The sequence below is a fragment of the Lipotes vexillifer genome, unplaced genomic scaffold (genome assembly GCF_000442215.2).
Source record: "Lipotes vexillifer unplaced genomic scaffold, Lipotes_vexillifer_v1.1 scaffold90, whole genome shotgun sequence".
Classification (NCBI taxonomy): Eukaryota; Metazoa; Chordata; class Mammalia; order Artiodactyla; family Lipotidae; genus Lipotes; species Lipotes vexillifer.
The window spans coordinates 3564642-3577374 of NW_006782310.1; the positions used below are offsets into that span (position 1 = coordinate 3564642).

Genomic DNA, 12733 nt, shown 5'->3' on the forward strand with positions numbered 1-12733 from the left:
GAAAGAGTGAGAAAACACTGACCTTCAGAATGTTTGCTGATTGTTCCACCATCAATTGAGCAAACATTTAGTGAGGAGAATTATTCATCATTAAAGATGATGTGCTGAAGACGATGAAGAAATAACAAGACAGTCCCTGCCAAGTTGCATATCTTCTTACACAGAGAAGAAAATTTATAGCAATTGTGCATAGTAACACGTGCTACAGAGAAGGAACACAAAGCATGGTGTGCAGACACCAAGGTCCGGGTACAGAGGGGCTTAGAGTAGAGGTGGGAGATGCGGGAGGAGTTTGATGCAGTAGATAGAGTTGGAGCAGCTTCCAGAGAGGAATTAGGCTTAACTTGTGTGGCATCTGAGGTCTGGAGGAGCCCAGTGGTAAAATTAGAGAATACTGTTAGGGCTGAGGGGACTCGAACCATCTAACCAGTGTTTCTTAGCCTTGGCATTGCTGTCGCTTAGGACTGATAATTTTTTTCTGACGGGAGCTGTCCTGTGCCTGTAGGATGTCCAGCAGCATCCCTGGCCTCTACCTACTAGATGCCAGTCTCACTTACCCTCCCTCCACCATCAGAAATGTCTCTATACATTGCCAACTGTCCCTGGGAGGTGGGGACGAAATCATCCCTGGTTGAAAAGCACTGGTCTCAACCAATGCCCTCATGTTACTAATGTGAAAACGGCAACCCAGTTAAGTATAAATGATTTGCCCAGCTAGCTAGTGGGAGAGACAAAAATAAAACCCAGGCTTCTGATCCTATTCAGCCTCCTTTCTATAACATCAGAAGGTGCTTCAAGGACCTTTTAGATCTAAGTTTTTCCTCTTCCTCCAGCCTCATTGTTGTTAGGGATCTGACTGATGCTGTGTGTGTGAATAGGGGTAGCCAGAGTCCTGAGCTCGGCCTCACCACTGGCATGACACCCTAGCATGCCACTGGGTTTGGGTTTTTTAATTTTATTGAAGTATAGTTGGTTTACAATGTTGCGTTAATTTCTGCTGTACAGCAAAGTGACTCAGTTATACATACATATTCCTTTTCATATTCTTTTCCATTATGGTTTATCACAGGATATTGAATATAGTTCCCTGTGCTATACAGTAGGACCTTGTTGTTTATCCATCCTATAGATACTAGTTCCTAGCATGCCATTTGTGACTATGGCAGCAAAGCATCCCTCGTAAAAATCAGGACCTATTTAAGTTGTTGGGAAATTATCTGCACAAGTAGTTATTGTTTCCCAAGTGACTTTGACCATTCTTAGCCAAATCCCTTAATAACTGCTACAACTTAAGCCAACTGACAGTGTAAAATACCAGAAAAGCCCCACATGCATGCTTATGAGTGCAGTGCAACGCTCCATCTTTGCATTTTTCTGGGGCGCCCTTTGCAGATCTCTGGTCTTCATCGTCTGTAACTGGTCCTCAAATCACTGAACCTGCCCCCTATGACTACAGTGATCTGAAAGTGGTCTCCATCCTAACCTCTGAAGTCTAGAAAGCCAGACTCATAACACTGTAGTCTCCCAAGCATAACTAAAAGAGAAGAAAAGGCTACAGAAGAGATACTAGACAACCTCATCTTCAATCCTCCTTTTCACAGTTAGCCAATCCTAGTTCTGCCTAACAAGGAAAGTAGACATAATGCTCGCTTGGGTACTACATTTTTTCGGAGTGAATAAAGGCCTTTGAATTTTTCCCATTGTGAGGAAATTATTTTCAGTATGGGGCAAACTCATAGGGGTAAGAAAGAGGAAACTGGATCAAATGTTTATAAGAAAAGAGGACCACGAGGTATATTCATTCATTCATGCAATAAATATTACTGCCTATTTGTTAGGCATTATTCCAAGCCTCAGGGGTACAATAGTGAACAAAGTTCCTGCCTTCATGGAGCTTATATCCTAGCATGAAGTGACAAACAATGAATAAATAATAAGTAATAGAAGTGCTATGTGGGTGAATATATATGAAGGTAAGAAATAGAGAATGAGGGAGGAGTACTGTTTTAGGTGGGAAGATCAGTAAGGACATGAATGTGAATAAAAATGTGAATATTCACTCCAGTCTAATATTTGGTTTCCTCCCACATGACCTCGTTTGGGAGTGTATGTGCTTGATCAAGTCCCATTACCACCAATGATTATCAAGCCTTTATTTAAATTGATACCATGAGTGTAAAGATTACTATCTTGTTTTGGTGGTCCATTCTGTTTCTGTGTGCTCTACATTGAGGAGATGATCTTAATAAGAAAAAATCCGACCCCAGCTACTTCCATCCAAACTATAGGACTAAACAATGGCACCCCAGATGAACCAAATACTTCTTTCTCTTGTGGTACTCAGTGGTAAGGTACTGACCCCTAGCTCTAATCCAGACACTGACCAAAAGCTCTTCAGGGAGCCAGATGAAAGGAGACAGAGTTTTATTTTATCCCATGACACTAAATTTTAACTTCAAGTCACACAGTCAAACTAGAATTTGATAGCTGACGTAGAATTAAATAAGTTAAAGAGAGAAAAGTATCATTTTCTCTTCCTAATCAATGTTCACATGAGAATTTTGCTTTGCAAGTGTCCACCGGGCTGCTGGGAGAATAGAGGGGAGGATGGATGCCTTTAATTCAGTGACAGTTTGTGAGGTGGCCACCCTCAGGCTCAAGACTAGAAAGAATTATGGTCTGCATCCTCTGAAGTGGTCTCAGGGGACAGAAGCCAAGAGGGGTAGGGATGGAGCTGCCTACCAGACAGCTGGTTTCGATCGCTGCCTATGAGATACAGGCTGAGATGGGGGCCACTTCCTGGTTGAGAAGGAATAGCAAAAACGAAAGCTGGCTCATAATCAAGATATCATCCAAATGGCAACTTTCACTGCAGTCACAGATCCCAGTTAAGGCATGAAACCTGAACCTCCCTGTGGGTCCTTTCACACAGGATCTCTATCTGAGCTCATCACCCTCCTAGTCGATTGCAATCTGGAATGACCCAGGGACCTGGGCAAAAACCAAAAATGCAAAACGTGCTTCCCAAAATTGCCAGGCAGAGGAGTATAAGCAGCAGCTTGATCCTAAGAGGTGCCCAGGCCTAAGGGATTTCTTGAGTGACTCTACATTGCCAGATATAGCTGGATGTAAGTTTATCTGTATGTGTAAGATTTATCATATACATATATATAGTCATATAAAATTATATAAGATGGTGTAAGATTTCCATTTATTTCCTGTTGCTCTGACTTGGAGAGCTGCATTCATGAGGGAGGGATAATATTTTTAACATATAACTTATTCCCAGATGCATAGGTCTAATTTACCCAAACCCCAATTTTTTAAAAAAATTAGTAAGCATGTACGTTAAGAAACCAAAAAATATCTGAAAGTGCTACTGCTGTAATAATACATTTAATTCAAAGAACGCCAGTTGTATGCATGTCCCTAGAATCTAAGTACAGTGAAAGACTACTGGGTCCTAATGTGAGAAAACAAGTGTTAATTGTGCCCTGAAAATCTCTTTATGTCCTGTTAAATAAATACAGTGCAATCATGAATATACCTGAGAACTTGGATTAGAGGCAGGGGGGAGCTATTGTATAGAATTTTCTCTATGAACCCAAAAGCCTAGGAGGCCTGAAGCCATGTAAGTTAAAAATAATTATGCCCTTGTTTTAGATAACCTGGGCTGAAGAAGACAGTTGGGAGAGGAAAGCGAAGGGTGGGTCTGGAGACAGAGGCCACCTCCCACCAGCCAGAGTACAGAGCTAGGCTCCTCTGTTCCTTCCTTTTCTGGCTTTACTGCCATCAGACATCTTCTCTGCTTTATTTGCTGTGATCCCCCTTCCCCCCATTCTCTTCCTTCTTCTGAACATGGGATTTCCTGACTTCACATTTCTGCTGCTTCAAGCCACCTAGCACGTGGGATAGTAACATCCAGCCTGTGTGTTGGTGAAAAGAAGAAAGGGGGGAAGGGAAGGGGAAGAAAGAAAGATGGGAAAGACTAGCTGATGAGAGATGGTGGGTAAAGCATCTGGTCACTTTCATGCAGCAGGACTCTTGGGCAAATTGCCACGTGTGACCTGGAGCCTCTCCTTCCATTCTCATCTGTGAGTTTTCTCAGAAGGCAAAAGATTATAAAAATCATCCCACCTTGTTAAGAAACACCAACAGACCATATTCTGAACTATTTACTATCTACGTCATTGCTGTACAACATCATAAAGCGTGTGGATCATTCAATCATGTCAGGGTGCCTCTGCGGTAGCCTACACCTGCATCTACCATCGGAGGCGATGCCAGTCTGAGGATTCTGCCTTCAACTGTAGTTTCCTTGGCTTTAGGAGAAATTATGGTGACACAGTATTCCAGAAAATTACCAACTTGGAAAACAGAAGATTCCAGGTTTTCCCATTTCTGGGTTTTTAATCAACTAAAAACAAGAGGCAGTGTTAGCAGCCCAAGGTTCAAGGCTACTCTGTTACTAACCAGCTGCTTAATCTTGGACAGTCACTTTACCCCTCTGGTCCTCACCATCCTCCTCTGTAAAACAACTTCTGGCACAAATGTCTATTTTTTCAACATTTCTTGTAGTAAATGAAAACCAAAGTTCTGAGTTGAGTATTACAAATCGTTCTTAGTGGATGAACGGATTTGTAAAACACCATATGTTCTAGATCTGCCCATTCTGTTTCTGTAATAAACATGTAAGTGTGAGTTGCTTAGTTAAATAAAAGTGTAATTTCTCATTGCAGATAAGTGAGATTTACCAGTCCCTGGATGAAACGCTTGGAAAGTCTTTAAATGCCAGAGTTGACTGCCATTTCAAAGAAAAGAAAATAGATGGTTTTGAAAAGTTCATGCTGTTTCTTCATTGAATTTTAGGTGAGTGAGTCTGAGACAAGAAACTTAAGATGGACATTGAACTATTTCCCCTTAAAGTGTTTCTCTTCTTTGCATGAAAAGAAAATGGGGTTCAATATAACCAGCATTTTATACTTTTAATGAGGTGCCACATAGTGAAAGACTTAGTTTCTGTGCCTTTTGTTTATTTATTTTTATTATCAGAAACCATCTTGAATGATGAGGTGTAAGACACAGAGATGACCTTGACGTCTCTTGCTGATTTCTATTAAGCAGATGCGGTAATGCTTCATTCTATTCTACAGGTCATCGAGTTTTTAAATATATAACAGTATTTAATATCAAAGTATTAAGCAAAAATGAGCTAAGACCGTGTTTTAATGATATAAATGAGAGAAAAATTTAATGGTGATAATGACAGTTTAATCATTACAGGTCTGGGTGTGAGATAAGGCTAACCTTTCAGAGGCTGCCCGCCGGGAGGTCTCATATTGCTTAATTTAAGGTAGGGCATGGTTTAGGTTAGGTGTGGTTTTCAAACTGCTGTGCACAATTAATCACGCACATGTGCTCACACACTAAGCTTTGTTCTCCTGATCATGAGACAGATGGATATATATTTTTTACATCACCATACATAATTACCCTTCCATGCTACAAAAGACATAAGTGTACAAATTGGTGCCTTACTATTAGTCTGCAATATGCCACTGTCATTTCTCAGCAGAACAGAGAGGAATAGAGGAATTGAGTGGTGGTCTTATTGAGGAAATTGTGTGGCTTTTTCCACCTCCTCCTGAGTCCTGTTTTCAAAGTGTGGCTTTATTATCTACTTTAAAGAATGGTGATTTCCAGAACATCAGAATGTACCTCTGTTCACAGTTCTGAATAAAACAATGCAACTGATAGAACATTGACCACTGTCTAAATCTAATCCAAAAAGACAGTGATGACTCCTTTCTACCTTTTATTAACTTCAAAGTGAAGGTGGATTGTTGTCTCATCATCTTAAGGGTGTGTAAATTTGGTTTATTGAGGTCATATGTGGAACTAAAATGGTGATTTCATTTATTTACAAGATATTTGTTCAATGTAATTCCCAGGAGCTAAACTTAACGCCCTTTAAAAATATCAGTAAATCAATTTGCCTAGTGTAACATTGCTCCGGAGGAGAAAATGAACATGGAAAACTTATTTTCTTAACTTACTTAACTCTCAGCTTTCCACTGTGCTGGTCTGTGCCTGTTTTTAACGTCACATCCGCTCCTTGCCCTGCTCCTATTCTGCTGATTCCTTGGGGGCTGACCCCTAGAGGCTGGGTTTTCCAGCCCCTAGACCCCACCCGCTGTTGCCTCTGGCTTCCCGCAGTGACCTTGAACTCTGAGCTCCAGTAATGTCACCTCTTCCCTCCGTCCCTCGAGACTTGTGGGTAGTGGTGTCTGTGGCTTCCTGCTGGTACTAACCTCCAGGTTGATTTGCTATCCTTAGTTTAGCTTCTCAATTCTTCCACCATCTATATAACAATTTTCCTGTATTAAATTCCATCTGTTTTAAATATTTAGACTGTTTTCTCTTTTCTTGGTTAGATCCTAACCGACCCATCAGTGCTTCATTAATTTCTCCCAGAATTATTGGAAGAAAAGTGAACAGGGATTACTTGCTTCTCCCAAGGAAAATAAATGATTCTCAGGAAAGAAAATTTTAAGTTAAATGTAAAGCTGGATATTTTTACACTGAAAAAAACTAACCTAATATATTTAAAGCCATATTCTAAGCTATACTTGTTAGTGTTAATAGAGTCTGTCAATATTCCCGTTTTGTGTATCAAATTAATGGGAAGATTTTTTAAATTCTCAGATATGCACCAAATATGAGTTTGACTTTTCTAATATTCGCATTTCGTAAACTTCTGTATGACCAATATAAGAACTTCATAGGGCATCAGTCTCATTCCTACATTCACATTTAAATCTCAGGCTTCAGATTTATTTTATTATGGATCTGGTCACTGTCTTTCAGTAATGGTTGTTTGCTATTTGAATATCCCTTATGGTCTGAACATTTCCCATGTCCCTTAATAAAAACTGAATATATTGGAAAGCAAAGTGATGAGGATGCCAAAGTCTTCCCTTTTTGACAGGTAAACAATTCACCGCTGCCCAACAATCCCACTCACTCTAAAGGGCTTCCTGGATATTAAAGAGGCTTTGTACTTAATCATTTTGGCACTTCACTTGGTTATTTTAAACGCGAGTGCCTCGCTATTTTCATTTCCTTCTCATTTATTTATGTAGACATTTTTCTTTTCAATCTTTTCTCAGAGGTCATGATGACTGCTCATATGTCCATTTTAATGTATTGTGGGTACACTCACAAGGACATGGTGTCCCTTCTACCAACAAATTTTCATCTGTTCAACCAATGTCAGTGTTAAACCTGCAATGCCTAACTGAGAATCCTTTTAGACAATGTGAAAATGAGGTCATGAGCAGAATTTCTTGGACCCCTTCATAACCTAAAATTGGGAGACACAGGGCTGTGTAGCTTAATGGTGTGGTTTAAAATGCACTATATAACTGGTGTCCTCACATCTTCCTTAGTTTGGTACAACACTGAAAATTCTAATCATTCACATTTCTCTCTAGTTTATGGAAATGAGGCTTTATAAAGTCATATTCAGAAAAAATAGTCTTGGGAAGAGAAATACACCCATTAATAATGCATATTACATTACACATAAGTCAAATGAATTAGCAAGGAAGAAACTCCTGAGACAGTGATGCAAACACTCAGCTTCTGGTACACGTAAGTGAGCAGAGACTACTGAAATCATCTCACTAACTTCGTAATACTGCCTGGTGGGTCAAGGGGAACACCCATCATAAAAGGTAACTCAGGCTGAACATACCTTAATGTCATATTGGAGGAGGGGGTAGGAGAAGTGAAATTATTAGTCCTGAAACTAATAAGCAACATTATGAATAGATATTTTAAACCACTGGTGCCCAAAGAGTTGTAGAAAGTGCTTTAACCAAGATATGGTCGTAGTACTTCTGCTGAATCCATCTGTTAAGAGAAATCATCTGTTGTCCTCATCTTTGTGTTACCAAGTCCAAGCTCTTACTGCTCACTGCACAACAGGCCAATAAATTGAAAGACAAGTTATTGGGACAAGGAATAATGACTTTATTTGGAAAGCTGGCAGACCAAGAAGATGGTAGACTCGTGTCCCAAAGAACTATCTTAGGCGCCTGAGTTAGAATTCAAGCTTCTTTTATGCTAAAAGGGGAGGCAGTAAAGTCAAACGTTTCCTGGTTCTGGTCAGCCAGATGTGTTCATTTCTTCCTCCCTGCAGTCATTCACAGGTGGGCCTAGTCAGGATGTTTCCTGTGAGCTAAACAAAGGTATCTTAGCTTAACACTCATTACCTGGGAAGAAGGGTTCCTAGAAATGGGCCATTATGTATAATTTAAGCTTATAGACAGCATCTTTTTAGTGATTAACTTGTAATAGGATACAAAAGTTCTTCCCTATTATATTTGCATCCCTGGAAACAAGCACAGTGCTTGGCACACTGTACATAATTTCTAAACAAACAGTTGGTGAATAAGGACATAGGCACAAAGCAATTGCTGGTTAATGCTTTACTGAGTTCCTACTTTATACCAAACACTGTCTTGTATGAACATATACTTCATTTCATGTTTAAACAAATCTATAGGTAATATTATCATCTCCTTTTTTAAAGATGAGGAAACTAGGGCCCAGGAAGGTTAAATAACCTGCCTGAGGTTCAGTAAATTGGGGTGAAAATTCAAATCCAGGCAGTCTGGCTTAGAGCCTGAGCGTTTAATTATTATGCTGCACTGTCTCTTATGTAATATAGTCATCAAGTAACTTTAAAACACAGAAGCAGGGCTTCCCTGGTGGCGCAGTGCTTGAGAGTCCGCCTGCCGATGCAGGAGACGCGGGTTCGTGCCCCGTTTCGGGAAGATCCCACATGCCGCGGAGCGGCTGGGCCCGTGAGCCATGGCCACTGAGCCTGCGCGTCCGGAGCCTGTGCTCCGCAAATGGGAGAGGCCACAACAGTGAGAGGCCCGCATAACGCAAGAAAAAAAAAAAACACAGAAGCAACATTGTTTATTATCTTAAAATGTATGTCATTCTAGAATAAACCTGTATTAAGAAATCTTGCTCAAACCTCTAACAGCCTCACTTTGAACACAAATTCCCTCCTTTCAGTGTTCCTAAGCTCCTTTCCTTTTAAAACATGACTGCCTAACTCAACTTCCTAATTGACATTCAGATCTCATCATTTCCATTCTTTAATGGTTTGTCCTGATGTTAATATTTTAAAACCCTATTGCTCTTTCATGCCACTTGCTTAATGGAAGAATGTATAATCTTGAGCAGCAAGTTACTTAAGCTCTCTGAGCTTCACATTCCCCACCTGAAAAGATATATCCAATTTGTTGTGAAGACTAGAAAATAATATCCATAAAACAACAAAGTACAGTTCCTGGTATGTAATAGGTACCCAGCAGAACAGCAGCTGATCTAGTTAACCTCACCCACTTCAATCTCGAAGCCAGTGTTGGCTGCCCCATCAACTGCAGAGCAAAATCTGCCTCCTGCGTTCCCTAGCATGTCATAGTAGGAGCACAACAGACCCCTTGAGTCTCAGTACCTGCCTTTGTTCCTCATCAGTTGACCTTTGCTAACATGAGGATGATCTGCCTTCTCTGAGCCATGCTCTTTTTGCCTTCACTTTTGCTCATGCTGGTTCTTCTGTCTAGACGTTTCTCGCATCCATACGCCCCTCCAAATCCCCCCTCACCCACAAGCACACATGCACTCTTCAGAGACTTGGAATATCTTAGTCATCTTTCAAGATCTACCACCTCTATGGCTACTATGGGTTCAGTGAAGTCATTGATGAACTCCTCCTGGCTCAACAGTTATCAGTCCCATCTCTGAATTCACATAGCCCTTTGGGCCATTTCTAGATCAGCTCCTATGGTAGACAAGAGAAAGAAAAGCCATCTCATTCAGTCACTCACAGTCTCATGTAATTCCTCATGTTATCTGTCCGTCTTCCCTTTGTCAAGGACAAGTACCAAGTTTTTTGGTTAGTATTTGAATCTTCTTTACCAAGCTCAGAGTAGTCCCTTTTGGTTTTGAATGAAGCATGAAGCATCATATTTTGAGAAAAGTTTGAGTGTTTTTAGCGTGGTGAAGATTCTAATACTTCGTCCAGCCATTACAACAAAAGGGGAGCGCTCCATCAGGGGAAAGGGGACCTTATAGGGAGGATCTGTACCATTCTGTGCCAAGCCAACCAAAACAGATGCTCCACAAATGTTATCTTATTTAATTTTCATAAAAACCCTTCAAATTGCCTATTATTTCCCTTCTTATTTAGACAAAAACTAGGATTCCAAGAGTTAAGGTAAATTGTTAATGTCATATTTCTGGTAAGTGGCAGGACAAGAATGTTAAGGCATATCTTTCTACTGCAGCAAATTGCCACTGTAAAAGAGCTTTCCGTTTAATCCTATAAGAAGAATATGTTTGTAACATAATGCTAGAAGTTTCCATTTAAAATATTCCCCGAGGGTAAGCTATTTATAAGTCCACAAATCTTTTTTTCATGGCAAATAAATTTATGTTTAGGTTGGTGCTAAAAATAGCACTATTTCTGTTCAACAAGAGTTTAAAAGATATAGCACCTTGTGGTTCTGACACCTATTTGTGCAAAAACCTCATTCATTAATGTGAGCATAAGCCTGAAAATGATGTCTAAAACTGTAGACTGATAGAATTTGGGGGCTAAATGTTATGTCGAATCACCACTAGAACTGGGGACTTTTAAAGGCAAGGAATTCTCTTCCTTTTTCCTCCTTAAGAATAGTTATGAAATGAATATTTATAACTAGTTATGAAAGGATTTGTATTGGATGCGAAATAAAAATTTCTCTAGACATAATGACACTATTAGCACTTCTTAAGAGAGTACATAAACTTGTTCTGAATTTTTTTAAATCATATGATTCAAATACCATGTATAATATAAGAATAATAACTGATATGAAATAAAACTCCAAGTTTTCAAAAAAGGAAAGACAAATATGATATCACTTATATGTGGAATCTAAAAAATGATACAAATGAACTTATTTACAAAACAGAAATAGATTCACAGACATAGAAAACAAACTTATGGTTACCAAAGGGCAAAGGTGGGTAGGGATAAATTAGGAGTTTGGGATTAACATATACACACTACCATGTATAAAATAGGTAAAGAACAAGGACGTACAGTATAGCACAGGGAACTATATTCAGTATCTTAACAATAACCTATAATGGAAAAGAATCTGAAAAAGAATATATATCTACACATATATATGTATATAACTGAATCACTTTGTTGTACACCTGAAACTAGCACAACATTGTAAATCAACTATACTTCAACCAAAAAAAAGCAATCCTCTGACTTCATTTTAATTGCAAAAATCAGTATCCAGAGAAGGGTTCCTTCTTTTTGTGAAAAATCCTAATGATTCTTATGCCACATTTTTACACCTATATAATGATCATTCATTTATTCATTTGTTCTTTAAATATATATTACACATCTCTTATGTTCCCTGACCCTGCGCTAGGAACCTGGTAGCCTGAGACAAATAAGGTATAATTCTTCCGAGTAATATTCTAGTTAGATTTGCCACGGATTATGTCTTAGCACTGTAGAATTTCAGCATCATAGGGGATATTTTAGACTGTCTAACCTAGACCCCTGTTCTTATCCGTTCCGACTACAATAACATAATACCAGAGACTATGTAGTTTATTAAAGACAGAAATTTATTTCTCACAGTTCTGCAGTCTGAGAAGTACAAGATCAAGACACCAGCATGGTCAAGTTCTGGTGAGGGCCCATTTCCTGCTTCATAGCAGGTGCTTTGTCTCCTGTCCTTATATGCAAAGGGGGCTTAGGAGCTCTGTTAGGCCTTTTTTATAAAAGCACTAATCTCATTCACGAGGGCCCCACCCTCATGACCTAATCACCTCCTGAAGTCCCCACATTTACTGAGAATTAACTAAATATCAGGAGCTTTGCTAGGTGCTGGACGTCTGGCTAAGCAAAACCAGAAATGTCTTCCTGGCCTACATCTTGCTTACTGTCTTGTGTGCATGTGTGTGAAACCGCAGCATAGAAGCCCTAAATTGCCCTTTAATGGGAATCTCAAAACAGTCCAACTGATGGCAGGCATAATGTGATGCCAAAAAATGGCAACTAAAGCGATTGTAACATATTCACTGTAAAATAATGCAGTCCATAAGTACATTATATATAACAACAGAAAGATACTTGCCTATGTCTTTGGCTTACTGCTGTTATATGGATAACTTAACATTCCAGAAGTGAAAAATAAGTTTTTAAAAATACGAGCATATGTGCTGTGCTGATCTTTGAGTAATATAAATATGTAATATCTTAGAAGAAATAAGAATTCTATTCGCATTTCCAGATTATGTCCCTGCCTACTGGGTTATCTCTTGTTGGTTGATTTTCCCAGAAGTTTGCAGAATGCTATTTACCTTTACATAAGGATGATTTGAAAAATTGTGATCATCACAAGAATGGATGGAACGTTTTCCTGTCAAAACACTAAGGATGGGCTTCCCTGGTGGCGCGGTGCTTGGGAGTCCGCCTGCCGATGCAGGGGGCGCGGGTTCGTGCCCCGTTTCGGGAGGATCCCGCGTGCCGCGGAGCGGCTGGGCCCGTGAGCCGTGGCCGCTGAGCCTGCGCGTCCGGAGCCTGTGCTCCGCAAATGGGAGAGGCCACAACAGTGAGAGGCCCGCATAACGCAAGGAA

The 12733-nt window shown here is 39.8% G+C and overlaps 1 protein-coding gene across 9 annotated transcripts in view; it reads left to right on the forward strand.

The window, feature by feature from the left end:
- Nucleotides 1-12733, forward strand: part of DTNA (dystrobrevin alpha) — a 393226-nt gene that overhangs the window by 177547 nt on the left and 202946 nt on the right. For all 9 annotated transcript variants that reach the window (XM_007455181.1, XM_007455187.1, XM_007455193.1 and 6 more), the window contains exon 2: nt 4740-4869. The gene's annotated coding sequence lies outside the window, so the exon portion shown is untranslated. The remainder of the gene's footprint in view (nt 1-4739; nt 4870-12733) is intronic.